This window comes from Ovis aries, chromosome 8 (genome assembly GCF_016772045.2).
Source record: "Ovis aries strain OAR_USU_Benz2616 breed Rambouillet chromosome 8, ARS-UI_Ramb_v3.0, whole genome shotgun sequence".
NCBI classification, from domain to species: Eukaryota; Metazoa; Chordata; class Mammalia; order Artiodactyla; family Bovidae; genus Ovis; species Ovis aries.
In genome coordinates, this window is record NC_056061.1 from 77,995,194 (window position 1) to 78,012,408 (window position 17,215).

The 17,215-nt window shown below is 39.9% G+C and overlaps 1 pseudogene; it reads right to left on the reverse strand.

Moving 5' to 3' along the window:
• Positions 1 to 7,104: 7,104 nt before the first annotated feature.
• The window catches only part of LOC114116161 (nucleolin-like), a 62,302-nt pseudogene continuing 52,191 nt past the window's right edge, over positions 7,105 to 17,215 (reverse strand).

A 17,215-nucleotide genomic window follows, 5' to 3' on the forward strand; every position in this document is an offset into this window, starting at 1 on the left:
ACAGAGCATTGGAAAAAAACAATCACCATTTTGCAGTTAGGAAGATAAACATAATAGTCAGCATCATATTGTAAGAAGCATACAAAATAAAATGAGAGCAAAGAATTTAACTCTAGTGTGTTGTAGATTGTGAAGAATCTACCAAAGAGATAACATTAATTTAAACTTAGAGAACGTCTTGGCCTTTCTTTGCTATACTTATGCAGTAGATGGTAATATTCTAACTACAAAGATGAGCATATTCAACAATATGGGGGGTCATAGAAGGTTCAGAAATCCTTTGAAAAGAGATTAAGTAAAACTGAGGAACATTTTCTGGTATGCAGTAAACGGTGATGGTCTGGGAGATAGGTGGCCGGTGGTGAGGAAGAGTGAGTAAATTAGAGGGTTGATTCCATAGTGATTTCTTAGGGTTATCTTGAAAAGGACTCTTGTAACTAAACTAAGAGTGTTGGGTGGAGGAGAACCACCAAATGTATCCAAAGTAGTAAAATGATCATAGCTTATAATGTTTTGACCCATGGCAGATTCATGTTGATGTATGACAAAACCAACACAATATTGTAAAGTAAAACAAAACAAAACAAAACAAACAAACAAACAAAAAAACCAAGACAATAAATTAGCGTAGAAAGGGGGGAAAATGCTGCAAGAGTACAACTCTATCTGAAGCTTATATTAATAAAAGCATTAAACAATTGTAAGAAAGATTGGAGGTTGATATTTGAAGATTAATAATTTAAAAGGGCAAAAGAAAATGAGAAAATTGTGGCCTATGCAGTTATAGGAAAAGTTGAGATTAAAGAAAAGGAAGTATAGAGTTATAAGTGGAAGATGTAGAACCAGAATTCAATTAAAAGTATATCACAAAAGGTTAATAGAGTCATAAGGCTAAGGGTACTGACTTAAAAAGGAAAGAAATAAAAAAAGCAATCAAGCCACTAGAGAAATTCTGGAAGTATAGAAATGTCTTGACTATCCAGGAATAATCACTGCTTCTGAAGGAAATGTAGGAAAAGAAACACAGATTTTCTCTAATACACATAAATGGAGGTGTATCTCAAAAGAAATGTGAAAGTGAATTTGTACCAGATATGATTGATGCCTCCTTCACTTTTATTTATTTTTTTAAAATTATGTAGGTGAATTTAACTGTATCTTGAAAGTGTACCTACTCTGAATCTATGCTTTAGATCTAACCAAATTGTTGATCCTTAATTATATATTTTTTTGCATCACAGGCTCAAATTATTTATTGAACTTATACCTGGTATTTTGACTTAATATTAGTTTGTTTATTCTCACATATGTCATAAAATATTCTTTAAAATAACTTTAATACTGCATGACATTTGACTTCTTGTTTGGATTGTGATTTATTTAACCTTTTCCCAATTGTTGGGCTTTTGTACAGTGTCCCAATTTTGACATTATACAAAAGAGCTGATGAGTATTTAAATGGAACAGTCTATGGCATTTTTTTCAGGGTAATTTTCTTGAAGTGGAATTAATGAACCAAGGAATTATTGTTGTTTAGTCACCAAGCCGTGTCTGACTCTCTGCAACCCCATGAATTGCAGCACGCCAGGCTTCTCTGCCCATGGGATTCTGCAGGCAAGAATACTGGAGTGGGTTGCCATGCCCTCCAGAGAATCTTCCCAACTCAGGGATCGAACCTGTGTCTCTAATGTCTCCTGCATTAGAAGATGGGTTCTTTACCTCTAGCACCACAAGCAGCACACCAGGCTTCCCTTTAAATCTTTGCAAATATGATGCCTAAAGGCCCTTCTAAAATACACTATACTTCATGTCCTTAGCAGTGTATGAGAAAGTTCATTGCATTATATGCATGCAAATGCTCAATATTCCCTCATTGTTACAGAGCATATTTTTCTTTTAAACACTTTATGAAACTAAGGGATGTTGTATATTTCTTGAAAGATCAGTTTACATAAGTGGGCAAAAGGGCATTCCCTAAGCCAAGAGGCTAACTTGAACTTTCTCACTGCTTCTCCAGCAAGAGTGGGAAGAGCTTCAATCTGTCCTGTCTAGAAATTCAGACACACACTGCTGTGTATCCTGCTCTATGGAGACAGCCTGGAACTGGCTTTAGACACTTAAGAGGGCGTTTGTAACATCCAGAGGTTTATGCTTTACAGTGTCATCAGTAGATTTACTGTGAGTCAAATACTTATCAAAAGAGGGTAGCAGAGCCATTAGGAAAACAGGTTTTGGGGTCTGACAATTATAGTTCAGGAGCAAGACCCATCATTTTACTATTAATAGCTATTTGATCTTGGGCAAAATGTTCACCCTCCCCTCTTTAAGATCTCATCTCATTTTCTTCAGTATTCATTGGGCATGAACTACTACTTTATTAGGTGATGGTGAAAATGAATGAAATAATATATATAAAGCTCTCATCTTGCATGGCACACAGCAAGTGCCTCCAAATGACAGTCTCTATTCTTTTTATTTTTTTTTATTTTTATTTTTTTTAGTTTTTTATTTTTTAAATTTTAAAATCTTTAATTCTTACATGCATTCCCAAACATGAACCCCCCTCCCACCTCCCTCCCCATAACATCTTTCTGGGTCATCCCCATGCACCAGCCCCAAGCATGCTGCATCCTGCGTCAGACATAGACTGGCGATTCAATTCACATGATAGTATACATGTTAGAATGTCATTCTCCCAAATCATCCCACCCTCTCCCTCTCCCTCTGTGTCCAAAAGTCCGTTATACACATCTGTGTTTCTTTCCCTGTCTTGCATACAGGGTCGTCATTGCCATCTTCCTAAATTCCATATATATGTGTTAGTATACTGTATTGGTGTTTTTCTTTCTGGCTTACTTCACTCTGTATAATCGGCTCCAGTTTCATCCATCTCATCAGAACTGATTCAAATGAATTCTTTTTAACGGCTGAGTAATACTCCATTGTGTATACGTACCACAGCTTTCTTATCCATTCATCTGCTGATGGACATCTAGGTTGTTTCCATGTCCTGGCTATTATAAACAGTGCTGCGATGAACATTGGGGTACATGTGTCTCTTTCAATTCTGGTTTCCTCGGTGTGTATGCCCAGAAGTGGGATTGCTGGGTCATAAGGTAGTTCTATTTGCAATTTTTAAAGGAAGATGTTTTTAGTATTTAAACTACAACCAATATAATGTGTGGAGTGTCCCTACAAAACAAGTGATCTAATGTTTCATGCATTTTCACTTGCAAGAGTCAAGAATTCCCTCACCTCCAAATCACATTACAAACAATGAAGATAAGAAATGTTTATTCGTCTCAATAGTGTTCAGTATTTTTTGATTGCTTTTCTTATGTAAGCGATCTTGTCGGAGTCATGACAGGAGTCTAATCAAGGCTCTTTTAGGCATTATTTTTGTTCCTGTTCTAGAACAGGACTAATAGAGACAGGCAAAATAATATTCTTAATTAAGTTAATTATGCTTAGTCAGTTAATCACAAGGAGCATAAATTTTTCTTCACACTGCATGAGCCTAGAAGCTGCTTACTGGAAACAACGTATTTCTCATTTGAAATTAAGAAACTTGAAGGCAAAAAATATTTGAGGTTTTGTCTGGACACATTTTGCTCTGATGTGATTTTAATAGAACAAGTCTGTCAAGAATAAGGCCATAGAACTCTGTCTGTTAATGCAACAGTTTCTAACAGTGAAGAGGATCAGTTGGATATATTTCATTATCCTTACAAATTAGAAGGAGCTGTTTGGGCCTGCATGGAAATGCTGATGGCAGTAGGAGCCATCCATGAGGCTGACCTATTGAACTTCATAGTTCACAGACATTAGGAAACTTACTCTGCCAGCAGTCCTGGCATCTTTATGCCAGATTTTCCAATTGGCACACTTGATTACAGAGAGATAAATCACGCTTTCTTTAAAACTTGATATTTATCCTTTTTGTATTCTGTTTCCACAGTACAGATGGGAGGGCAAGCTACATCACTGAATAACGTAGCAATGTTAAAGATGAATGTTTGTAGCAGCTTTCAAGAGGGTGAAAATACAGTAAAATTATATAAATAACACCCTTCTAGTGGATGGCATACTGGAAGTGCCCCCAAATGACAGCTGCTATTATTTTGAGATGTTTTGAATATTTAAATGGCACACTACATAATATATTTGTTATTTTTATAAAACAAGCAATTTAACATTTGGTTGCCAGTCGCAAACAATTCAGATATAATCAATCTCAAAAATGCAGAAAGGGGGAAATTATAGGGAATTGACTTGACTACTGCCTTCTCCTTAGGTCTGTGTGATAGAGGAATACGGGTTTCTTTTGTTTGTTTGCTTCTTTTCTTCATTTCATTCAGTTCAGTTCAGTTCAGTCGCTCAGTCGTGTCTGACTTTTTATGACTCCATGAATTGCAGCACGCCAGGCCTCCCTATCCATCACCAACTCCCAGAGTTCACTCAAACTCATGTCAATCGAGTTGGTGATGCCATCCAGCCATCTCATCCTCTGTCATCCCCTTCTCCTCCTGCCCCCAATCCCTCCCAGCATCAAAGTCTTTTCCAGTGAGTCAACTCTTCACATGAGGTGGCCAAAGTACTGGAGTTTCAGCTTTAGCATCAGTCCTTCCAATGAACACCCAGGACTGATCTCCTTTAGGATGGACTGGTTGGATCTCCTTGCAGTCCAAGGGACTCTCAAGAGTCTTCTCCAACACCACAGTTCAAAAGCATCAATTCTTCGGTGCTCAGCTTTCTTCACAGTCCAACTCTCATATCCATATATGACCACTGGAAAAACCATAGCCTTGACTAGACGGACCTTTGTTGGCAAAGTAATGTCTCTGGTTTTGAATATGCTATCTAGGTTGGTCATAATTTTCCTTCCAAGGAGTAAGCATCTTTCAATTTCATGGCTGCAATCCCTATCTGAAGTGATTTTGGAGCCCCCCAAAACAAAGTCTGACACTGTTTCCACTGTTTCCCCATCTATTTCCCATGAAGTGATGGGACCAGATGCCATGATCTTTGTTTTCGGAATGTTGAGCTTTAAGACAACTTTTTCACTTTCCTCTTTCACTTTCATCAAAAGGCTTTTTAGTTCCTCTTCACTTTCTGCCATAAGGGTGGTGTCATCTGCATATCTGAGGTTATTTGTTTCATTAGCTATAACCATATTAAGGAATTTTGTTTTTGGTGAGTCTCTACCTCATTAAAGTCTAATTCTCCATAAAATGAGATCAATTTGGAAAGAAAAGTGTATGAACAGATGTATTATTTCCTGACTGAACTTAAAAGCTATTTTTCTGTATAATAAAGTTTGTGAATAAATGCAATATTTATTGAATATAAAGCATGTTTATCTGTACCTCTGGCAATATATTTAACACCAACTCAGCTATATGCTGCTGAAATTTTATTAAGCAAAAAGAAAGTGAAAAAAGCGTGTCCAATTCTTTGCAACCTCATAGACTGTAGCCTACCAGGTTCCACAGTCCATGGGATTTTCCAGACAAGAATACTGGAGAGGATTGCCATTTCATTCTCCAGGAAATCTTCCTGACCCAGGGACTGAATCCGGGTCTCCCGCATTATAGGCAGACAGTTTACCATCTGAGCCACCAGGGAAGCCCCAAAGGAAAATATAAATTTGGGCTGGAAGACACATTTTGATCTTTTTTTCCAGGATTCTTTAGACTCTTGTGGAGTTAACTGGGTAGGGCATATTTTCCATAAGACAAATGTGTTGGCTCAATTGTGGCTCAGGTTAAGGTATCATTATCTTCCTTCAGGCCACTGTGTTAGACATTTCCAAAAGGAATATGTATTCCATGTGTGACTAATTCATTTCTAATTAGGATTATTAAATTACTAACATTTCAAAGAGAGTTTAGTAAGTGCTTGAGCTGGCATTTTAAAGTTCATTATTGTTTGATTTTAAGTTAACAGATTCTACTAAAAAGCATATTGCTACTGATTTAATTTAAGTTGATACTAGTAATACTCAGATTCACCTAACTCATTTCTCACTTGTGTGACCTTGAGCATTTTGTTTAACCACTTAAGCCTTGTATTTTTCAACAGCAAACTGGTAAAAATAATAGTATTCCTAGAATGGCAATTTTGAGTAGTAAATCAAATTAAATAATATAACATGCTTTACATAGTTTCAAATTATGTACTCACCATGATATGTGGTGATGGGGGAAAAGTATCTTTACCTTTGTGCATTTAAAACATTTTTCAAGCCATTCTTTGATATAAAGCTTACAATATTGTGAAAATAAGAAAGAGAAGCAAAGACAAAAAGGAGCATTATAGAAACATGGCCGCTGGTTCTCTTCAAGCAACTCTGTGATCTTTATTACCAGGCTAAAGGATAAGACCCTGATGCTGGGAAAGATTGAGGGCAGGAGAAGAAGGGGGTAACAGAGGATGAGATGGTTAATAGCATCACTGACACAATGGACCTGAGTTTAAGCAAACTCTGGGAGATAGTAAAGGAGAGGGAATCCTGGCATGCTGCAGTCCATGGGGTTGCAAGGAGTTGGACACGACTTAGTGACTGAATCACAACAAATGGATAAGAGGCAGGGGAGGTGGAGATAAAGTTCTGTCATGCACCAGATCATGTTTGAAGTGAGTTCCTTCTTTTTTTTTTTAATTTTTATTTTTACTTTGTTTTACTTTAGAAGTGAGTTCCTTCTGTACATTACTATTTTTTTTTTCCCAGAGAATTTGTCCCAAAATTGCTGAAGTAAAAATCAATAAAACATTCTGCTTTCCTTTACAATCCTCTAATGGAAAAAGCCAAAACACTCCATAGGGAAAAAATGGTTTTGTACATGGGAAGAAACAATATAAGTTCAAAATTTACAGATAAGGGTTAGCTCTATCACTCACCTCTAAAAAGTTTATACGAATATCCAGTCAACACCAACAGGGTTATCTCCCTTGAAATGTTATCTATTCGGATTTCCAAGTAGCCCACAAGGCTGTATACTGTCTTGGAATGTCCTCAGAAGGCTCTGTCATTGATCAGGTAACAGAGTAAAAACCCCAGAGTCCTTTCTTTCAAATGGAAGAGGGAGAGACAGATAGAAGAAATTATTCAAACTTCGTCTTCTCTCCTTGTGGCTTGTGGTCGCCTCCGCCTCCTCGGACTCTGAAGCCTCCCTGGCCTCTGTCACCAACTCTGTCTCTGCCACTTCTGCCACCACCTCGGCCTCCAAAGCCACCTCTGCCTCCTCCTCAGCCACCAAACCCGTCTTCACCCTTAGGTTTGGCCCAGTCCAAAGTGACTTTGCTTCTATCAATTTCACCTTCTTCTATGGTCTCCTTGGCAGCTTTGGCCATCTTCATCGCTGTTGAAGTCTACAAAACCAAACCCTTTGAAGGATCCAGTCTCCCGGTCAGTGACTATCCTTGCTCAGATAGAGCCATCAAATGACTAATGTCTCTTCTGTGGTATCCTCAGAGAGACCTTTGACAAACAGTTTTGGGTGGGTGGCTTCATACATTTGGTGATCCCCTGGGTCCTTGCAACTCCAGTCTTATGGCTCTGCCCTCAATTTCCGTTTTATTACATGAATTTAAAGCTTCTTTAATATCTTCAAATGAAGCAAATTCTATAAATGCATACCCTTTAGATTTGCTATTTTGGTTCTGCGGCATCTTGATATGAGTTGCCCTCTCAAATACTTCCTGAAGAGTTTCTTCCATTGCACTATAGAAGAGGTTGCTTAAAACCAGGGTTTTTGATTCACCACTCCAAATGTGATTCTTTCCACCTCTATGGTCTTGACTTTGACCTTTCTCTCTGGTGTAGGACAGAGAAAATGGATCGCCCATCTATCTCTGTTCTCCACTTTTCCTCCAAGGTTTTTTTCCTTCATCAGCTTCTGTCTTAAATTCAATATAAGCAATCCCTTTACTCTTTCCATCCTTGCTGACTAATCTGATCTCCACAGCATCTTCAGACACTTCTTTTAAATCATCCTGAGTAACTTTGCAAGGCAGATTTTTATCCAAAAGTGTTCTTGCATCTCGATCTTTCTTACTGTCTTTTCCCTTTGGTTTTTCTAGTTTAATTTTGTTGCCAAAGACTTTTAAACTAGGGAGTTCCAAGGTTTCTTACAGGTCTTCAGCAGATTAAAAATCCACATAGCCAAATTTCCTAGACACACCAATTCTGACATCGACAACAGCAAGATCATTTTTAGCAAAAATGTCACTGATACCCATTTTCAATTCAAGAGAAGATTTATTGAAGTTCAGGTTTCCAACAAAGAGATTGAAAGATGTAGCTGGTTCTGTGCCTTCTACTTTTTGTTTCTTGGCTTCAGGAGCTGCTTTTTTGGGGTCATTTCCTTCTTTCCTTTTCCAGGTGCTTCTTTGACAGGCTCTTCTTCCTCTTCCTCCTCCTCATCATCATTGTCATCCTCTTCCTCCTCCTCTTCCTCATCCTCTTCATCTTCATCTTCAGCAGTGCTCTTGGCCTTCACCGGAACAGCTTTTGCTGGAGCTTTCTTTTCTTTGGCTGATACAATCTCCATAGGTTCTTCTTCAGAGTCGCCTTCATCCTCCTCCTCATCCTCATCATCTGTGGCAGGAGCAGCACCAAAAGCAGCTGCTTTCCTCGGTGCTGGCTCATCCTCTTCTTCATCATCCTTGTTTTCCTCTTCACTGTCATCTTCATCTTCCTCATCACTGTCTTCTTTCTTGGCATTCTTGCCATTCTTTGCTCCTTTGGCTGGAACAGCTGCACCCTTCTTACCAGCAGTTGCTACCAATGCTTTGCCTGGGGTGGCTCCCTTTTTGCCAGGCATTACTACTGATTTGGCAGGTGTAACTGTCTTCTTGGCTGGCGTAGCCACTGCCTTTTTTGCCAGGGGTGACAACTGCTTTCTTTGCCGGTGAGGCAACTGCAAACTTTTTTTGTTGGGGAAGCCATCATCTTCTTTGCTGGAGTTGTGGTAGCCTTCTTGCCTTTATTCTGAGGGATGACAACCTCTTCTCCACTGCTCTCATCCTCTTCATCTTCTGGCATTTGCTCATCTTCACTATCTTCTTTGGAGAGGAGGCATTTTCTTGGAGTCACCTTAATTTTTACCATCCTTTGCAAGCTTAAAGCTCAAAATTCAGAAAACTAAGATCATGGCATCCGGTCCCATCACTTCATGGCAGATAGATGGAGAAACAGTGAAAACAGTGGCTGATTTTATTTTTCTGGGCTCCAAAATCACTGAAGATGGTGATTGCAGCCATGAAATTAAAAGACACTTGCTCCTTGAAAGGAAACTTATGACCAACCTAGACATCATATTAAAAAGCAGAGATATTACTTTGGCAACAAAGGTCCATCTAATCAAGGCTATGGTTTTCCAGTAGTCATGTATGGATGTGAGAGTTGGACTATAAAGAAAGCTGAGCACCGAAGAACTGATGCTTTTGAACTGTGGTGTTGGAGAAGATTCTTGAGAGTCCCTTGAACTACAAGGAGATCCAACCAGTCCATCCTAAAGGAGATCGATCCTGAGTGTTCATTGGAAGGACTGATGTTGAAGCTGAAACTCCAATACTTTGGCCAACTGATTCAAAGAGCTGACTCATTTGAAAAGACCCTCATGCTGGAAAAGATTGAAGGTAGGAGGAGAAGGGGATGACAGAGGATGAGATAGTTGGATGGCATCACTGACACAATGGACATGGGTTTGGGTGGACTCTGGGAGCTAGTGATGGACAGGGAGGTCTGGCGTTCTGTGGTTCATGGGGTTGCAAAACGTCAGACACGACTGAGTGACTGAACTGAACTGAACTGAACTGAGAGCTTTACCATGATGGTGGCTTATGATGGCGGAGTGCACGGCAAGCGAGTGGTGCAGATGAGCCCAGGGGACCCTAAGCACCATCGATGGCAGCCACTGTTACCTGAGTGCTTACGCTTGACTGCCAGCTAGCACTTCAGACTGAAGCAAAAGACAGCCTGCCCAGTAATCACCTCTGGAAAGGTGACAATGGCCCTTCTGTACATTCTTTAAACATTGAAAACAAAAGCGGAAAGAAATGGTAAAAATAGATCACAATCCAGACTCTAGCTATTATATTAAAAAAAAAATGCTATCACTGGCTCACAAATGAGAACTTCCATTAGTAAATCATCCTACTTTTTGCTTTTTCAAGGATTAATTTTGCAATTTTAACTTATGCTGCCTCATTTTCTTTCTCCAACACTTCTGGATAGAATTAAACCTTCAAGGTCCAGTGAAAGTGGCTGAAATTTCATTATCTTTTATGTCTCATCAAATTATTTACCTTGCCAGGCATTTGCCACCCACTTTTCTTCTGGAATTTCAATTCAAATTTACCTTAAAGAACAAGTGTGTTGCCCTCACTGATGAGAAACCCATGTTTGCAGTAAACAGAAGAGAAAAACATGAAAAACTCATTAGAAAAATAGAATTTGTTTTTGTAATGCCATTTAGGGTGTGATAGATTTGACGGAGAGGCGCGATGAGAATATGCAAGCATGTAAATCCAATTTGTAGACGGAGTAATCACCATCTCCCCAAAGATTCTTCCTCTCATCTGCTGAATTATGGCACCACACTTGTCTTGCCTCTGGTATGAAAAGTGAAAGTGAAAGTCTCTGAGTTGTGTCCAACTCTTTGAGACCCCATAGACTGTATAGTCCATGGAATTCTCCAGGCCAGAATACTGGAGTGGGTAGCCTTTCCCTTCTCCAAAGGATCTTCCCAACCCAGGGATCGAACCCAGGTCTCTTGCTTCGCAGGCATGAAATTCACTTGCAAATGTTTCAAGTACTTACATTGGTTTTAAGGTAGTCTACTTCTTTTGAGGATGGTAATTTCTTCTATTATTTTACATTTATTTTCAGTCTCTCAGCCGAAAGTGAACTGAGGATGTTGTCTTGGGGTATGATGAATAGACATAAAAGATGTATGTGGTCCATATTCTCATGTTTCTTTCCTTACTCTGTTCATTCCTATCACCACTACCAAGTGCCTAAAGCACACCTCAGGAAACAGTTCACAAATCGCTAAATTGGGGCTCTTTAGGGCAGCAGTGCCTAGGAGGTTTAAAAATCATTAGTGTGATTTCCCACAACACTGTAATATTAAACCTTCTATCAGTTGTGTCTGACTCAGACCCCATGGACTAAAGCCCATCAGGCTCCTCTGTCCATGGGATTCTCCAGGCAAGAGTACTGGAGTGCATTGTCATTCCCTTCTCCAGGGGATCTTCCCTACCCAGGGATTGAGCCCTAGTCTTCTGCATTGCAGGCGGACTCTATCATCCAAGCCACTAGGGAAGCACCCTATACTTTAATATTATATGGTATTTAATAAGGATATTGAATAATTTTATACTATTTTATAATACTGCTGCTGCTGCTAAGTCACTTCAGTGGTGTCTGACTCTCTGTGACCCCATAGAAGGCAGCCCACCAGGCTCCTCCATTCCTGGGATTCTCCAGGCAAGAATACTAGAGTGGGCTACCATTTCCTTCTCTAATGCATGCATGTATGCTAAGTTGCTTCAGTCATGTCCAACTCTGTGTGACCCTATGGACAGCAGCCCACCAGACTCCTCCATCCACAGGATTCTCCAGGCAAGAATACTGGAGTGGGTTGCCATGTCCTTCTCCAACTTTATAAGATTGTTTTATGTTAAACATAATGCAGGAAACTCAGGACACAAAATTAGAGTAATTATAATTTCAGGCAAATTCACTCAATTATAATGTAGTTCAGACAATTTCTCCTAAGTAGGTAATGAAGGGTAGTTTGAAGTTGTCAAGGAGGATATATCATGTGAAGAAGATGGTCTCTGGGTTCAAAGAGACCTGGGACAGATGTGTGTTTCTCCAATACCAATCTTGTTAAATTATCCTATGTGAAGTTCAGCTGGCAATGCTGTAAAATGTCGATAATGACAATGACATTTATACACAGGATCCAGTAGGACAGGGCTATCAATCACCTTTCCTTGGAGAGAACCGCAAAATCCACAGAATTACCTTCTTGGTCTTATCTGTGGTCTCCAGAGCAGTGGCAAACACATCATCACTGGTGATATGGCCAAATGAACATTACCTCCAGAGCTAACTCACTCCCACAGGAGCCCTAAGAAGGGTATTCATATTACAATCTAGATTCTACTTGTTACCGGGGAAAGGAAATATGAGAAAAAAGGCAACATAAACACATGTGCAGATCATTGCCTTATTCAAATATACCATTGAAAACAATAGTACAATTATAAAAATGAATGTGCCACAAATCAAAAAGCACAGGAGAAGAGAGCATGTGAAAAAGAACAGTACATTTTTCGAGGTTGAGAATACAGACTAGAGAACCGACATGTGAACACGGGAGTGTGGGGTGGGCGTGTAGGGGGGAGGAGAAGGGTTGGCTGAACTGGGAGATTAGATTTGATAAATACACTACCGATGTAAAATAGCTAGCCAGTGAGAACTGTGGTGTAGCACACGGAGCTCAGCTCAGTGCTCTGTGATGACTTAGAGGGGTGGGATGGTGGGTGGTGAGAGGGAGAGGATATATGTATGCATAGAGCTGATCGACTTCATTATACAGCAAAAACTAATGCAACCTTGTAAAGCAATTATACTCCAAGCATTTTTCTTTTAAATAAATAAAATAGAAAGTAAAAATTTGGGAAGCAGATGTATTAGCAGTAACAGGCTTCACAGAACTGAAAAGGCTGGAATCCATGGCCAGAAAAAGGCAATATAATTTAGCAGCAAGATAATTTACAGAGAAGAGCTCTTAAGGGCTAAGGAATTAGAAACTCCATAAACCTCAGGACTGGTAAAGGATGGGGCAAAAACTAGGATGCTTGTTACACATTTCCTTAAGAAATGCATAGATTTCTTAGATGAAGTTTTTTTTTTTTCACCTGTTTTAAGACAACTATCACTTCTCTCATAAAGGTGGGAAGTTTCTTCTCTGCATAAATAGAACTAGAGAGAAAAAGGACACAATAAAGGATAGGGACTAACCTTTCTTATTAAAAACAGGAATTACATTGAAGTGCATATACTTTAGATCTCTTTTACTATTTCTTTTCCTAAGGACCCTGAAATATATTTTCCTTTGGAAAAATCAAATGCCTAAAGAAAATATCTATATGGATTAATTTTTTGACAGAAATCCAGCAAAACGTTTGGGTCCTTACTCAGTTTCCTTCGGTTAAGTCCATCAATTGACAAGCTCTTTCTCCAGAACACAGAGATGATAATTTGTATCTTGTAAAGAAAAAAGAGAAAGATTTGAAAAAGAGAGAGAGCTAATTTGTGGAAAAGAAAGCATGGAAGAAATGATAATATTCTCTGGGAGAAAAAAGAAAATCTTGCACTGATAATACAACCACTAGATGCTCTTTCTTTTTAAGAGAAAAAAGTTATTAAATATCACTTCTGTTATCCATACAAATGTAAAAAAAAATAAACATGAGGAAATCTTTCAGAAAGAACAGGTAGAAATGGCCAGAAAAGAAAATGTAGAAAAAAAGGCAAGGAAATTAGGAGATCATTCCAGGAGGACCCAACATCCAAATAATAAGAATTCCAGAAGGAAAACAAAGAGGATTTTTCTGAGGAGGACCTCGTCTAGGACCACTATACCCATCTTCACATTTGAGCAGACCCTGCCATGCAGAGAGTGACACGTGGCTTCCTGAAACACTTCAATTCCATTATCAGACCACAAGACAGCACTGGTGTTTCACTTTAATCTTCTAACAGGTGTCAAGAACAAATCCCAGTATAAGGGAGCTGACTTCTAATCCCATCAGCATGGATCAATGGGGTTTCATAGAGTGGGACCAGACCCATCTTCTATAGATCTCATTGCCTCTATCAATGAGTTAACAAGAACCCCAGAACTTAACTCTTCCCTTTGCTCCCAAATCCAGGGTCTCCTGCTATTATATGCCTTGAAGTCATAACGATTTATAAATATATTTATATTCTATTCCATAGTCCATACTATTGACTATACTATAGAAAGTGAAAATCACTGTTGTGTCTGACTCTTTTTGATCCCTTGGACTGTAGCCCACCAGGTTCCTCTGTTCATGGGCTTCTCCAGGCAAGAACACTGGAATGGGTTGTCATTCTGACCCAAGCATAGAACCTGTGTCCAGTGGGTCGGATTTGATACTCTTTCTGTCAGAGAACACATAATTCCATTATGTGTTCTCTACCCCCTGCTATTTAGTCAAGTTTTAGAATTAGCAAAAGCCCTTTTCAGCTTTTTTCCACCTGACTGCAGGGAGAAGAATTAAATAGAGTGTAATTATTCAAATCAGAAAGTATCAAGTTCATCTTGTAATCATAAAGAAACAAAGTATGACCGTGTTGATTACTGCCCTTGATTAAGATTGCTGACAGAGAGAAGTGTCCCTCTTGAGGGCTGGTTGGGCTCATGATAATGGCATAGTGCCACCTGCTGGATGCCAGTTCTGGCTGAAGATGTCATCTATTCAGAAGCTCCAACAAGTTGCCTAACTGTATTGAAAATCTGCCTCCTTGAATCATTCCTGTTTTCAAAACTACTCAAAGGTTTGCTGTGCTGTGCTTAGTCACTCAGTCTTGTTTGATCCTTTTGTAGCCTGCCAGGCTCCTCTGTCCATGGGGATTCTCCAGGCAAAAATACTGGAGTGAGTGGCCATGCCCTCCTCCAGGGGATCTTCCCAACCCAGGGATCGAACCCAGGTCTCACACATTGCAGGTGGATTCTTTACCATCTGACCCACCAGGGAAGCCCAAGAATACTGGAGTCGGTAGCCTATCCCTTCTTCAGGGGATCTTCCCAACCCAGGAATCAAACCGAGGCCTCCTGCATTGCAGGCAGATTCTTTACCAGCTGAGTTACTAGGGAAGCCTCACTCAAAGGCTTGCTGCTGCTGCTGCTGCTGCTGCAGCTAAGTCACTTCAGTCGTGTCTGACTCTGTGCGACCCCACACATGGCAGCCCACCGGGCTCCCCCATCCCTGGGATTCTCCAGGCAAGAACACTGGAGTGGGTTGCCATTTCCTTCTCCAGTACATGAAAGTAGAAAGTGAAAGTGAAATCGCTCAGTCGTGTCCGACTCCTAGCAACTCCATGGACTGCAGCCCACCAGGATCCTCCGTCCATGGAATCCTCCAGGCAAGAGTACTGGAGTGGGTTGCCATTGCCTTCTCCACACTCAAAGGCTTAACTTTGTCCAAATTAACAAGGAGATTCAATCTGAGACAAGAAATTCAGTATATCAGAATGATTTATATGAATGTGGTTTTGAAAGCTAGAAGGAACTTTGGAGATGATCTGAATGAAACTACTCAGCCACCTTGCAGATGACAAAACTGAAGTTCAGATACCTATGACTTTCAAAGGTATTATTATTATCATTATGGACATGGGATAATAATAATGTTATCATTATGGATAACTTGAATCAGTTCAATTCAGTTCAGTTGCTCAGTAGTGTCTGACTCTTTGCAACCCTATGAACCACAGCATGCCAGGCCTCCCTGTGCATCACCAACTACCAGAGTTTACCCAAACTCATGTCCACTGAGTCAGTGATGCCACCCTACCTTCTCATCCTCTGATGTCTCCTACTCCTCCTGCCCTCAGTCTTTCCCAGCATCAGGGTCTTTTCAAATGAGTCAGCTCTTCGTATCAGGTGACCCAAGTATTGGAGTTTCAGCTTCAACATCAGCCCTTCCAATGAACACAGCAGGACTGATCTCCTTTAGGATGGACTGGTTGGATCTCCTTGCAGTCCAAGGGACTGTCAAGAGTCTTCTCCAACACCAAAGTTTAAAAGCATCAATTCTTCTGCACTCAGCTTTCTTATACTCCAACTCTCACATCCATACATGACTACTGGAAAAACCACAGCCTTGACTAGATGGACCTTTGTTAACAAAATAATATCTCTGCTTTTTAATATGTTGTCTAGGTTGGTCATAACTTTCTTTCCAAGAAGTAAGCGTCTTTTAATTTCATGGCTGCAATCACCATCTGCAGTGATTTTGGAGCCCAGAAAAAAAAAGTCAGCCACTGTTTCCGTTGTTTCCCCATCTATTTCCCATGAAGTGATGGGACTGTATACCATGATCTTCATTTTCTGAATGTTGAGCTTTAAGCCAACTTTTTCACTCTCCTCTTTCACTTTCATCAAGAGGCTCTTCAATTCCTCTTCACTTTCTGCCATAAGGGTGGTGTCATCTGCATATCTGAGGTTATTGAGATTTCTCCCGGCAATCTTGATTCCAGCCTGTGGTTCATCCAGCCCAGCGTTTCTCATGATGTACTCCACAGAGAAGTTAAATAAGCAGGGTGACAATATACAGCCTTGATGTACTCCTTTCCCTATTTGGAACCAGTCTGTTGTTCCATGTCCAGTTCTAATTGTTGCTTCCTGACATGCATACAGATTTCTCAAGAGGCAGGTCAGGTGGTCTGGTATGCCCATCTCTTTCAGAATTTTCCACAGTTTATTGTGATCCACACAGTCAAAGGCTTTGGTATAGTCAATAAAGTATAAATAAATATTTTTGTGGAACTCTCTTGCTTTTTCAATGATCCAGCAAATGTTGACAATTTTATCTCTGGTTCCTCTGCCTTTTCTAAAACCAGCTTGAACATCTGGAGGTTCATGGTTCATGTATTGCTGAAGCCTGCTTGAAGAATTTTGAGCATTACTTTGCTAACATGTGAGTTGAGTACAATTGTGCGGTAGGTTGATCATTCTTTGGCATTGCCTTTCTTTGGTATGGGAATGAAAACTGACCTTTTCCAGTCCTGCAGCCACTGCTGAGTTTCCAAATTTGCTGGCATATTGAGTGCAGCACTCTCACAGCATCATTGTTTAGGATTTGAAGTAGCTCAGCTAGATATGCAGATGACACCAACCTTATGGCAGAAAGTGAGAGGCTAAAAAGCCTCTTGATGAAAGTGAAAGAGGAGAGTGAAAAAGTTGGCTTAAAGCTCAACATTCAGAAAACTAAGATCATGGCATCTGATCCCATCACTTCATGGAAAATAGACAGAGAAACAGTGGAAACAGTGTTAGATTTTATTCTTTTGGGCTCCAAAATCACTGCAGATGGTGACTGCAGCCATGAAATTAAAAGATGCTTACTCCTCGGAAGGAAAGTTATGACCAACATACACAGCATATTC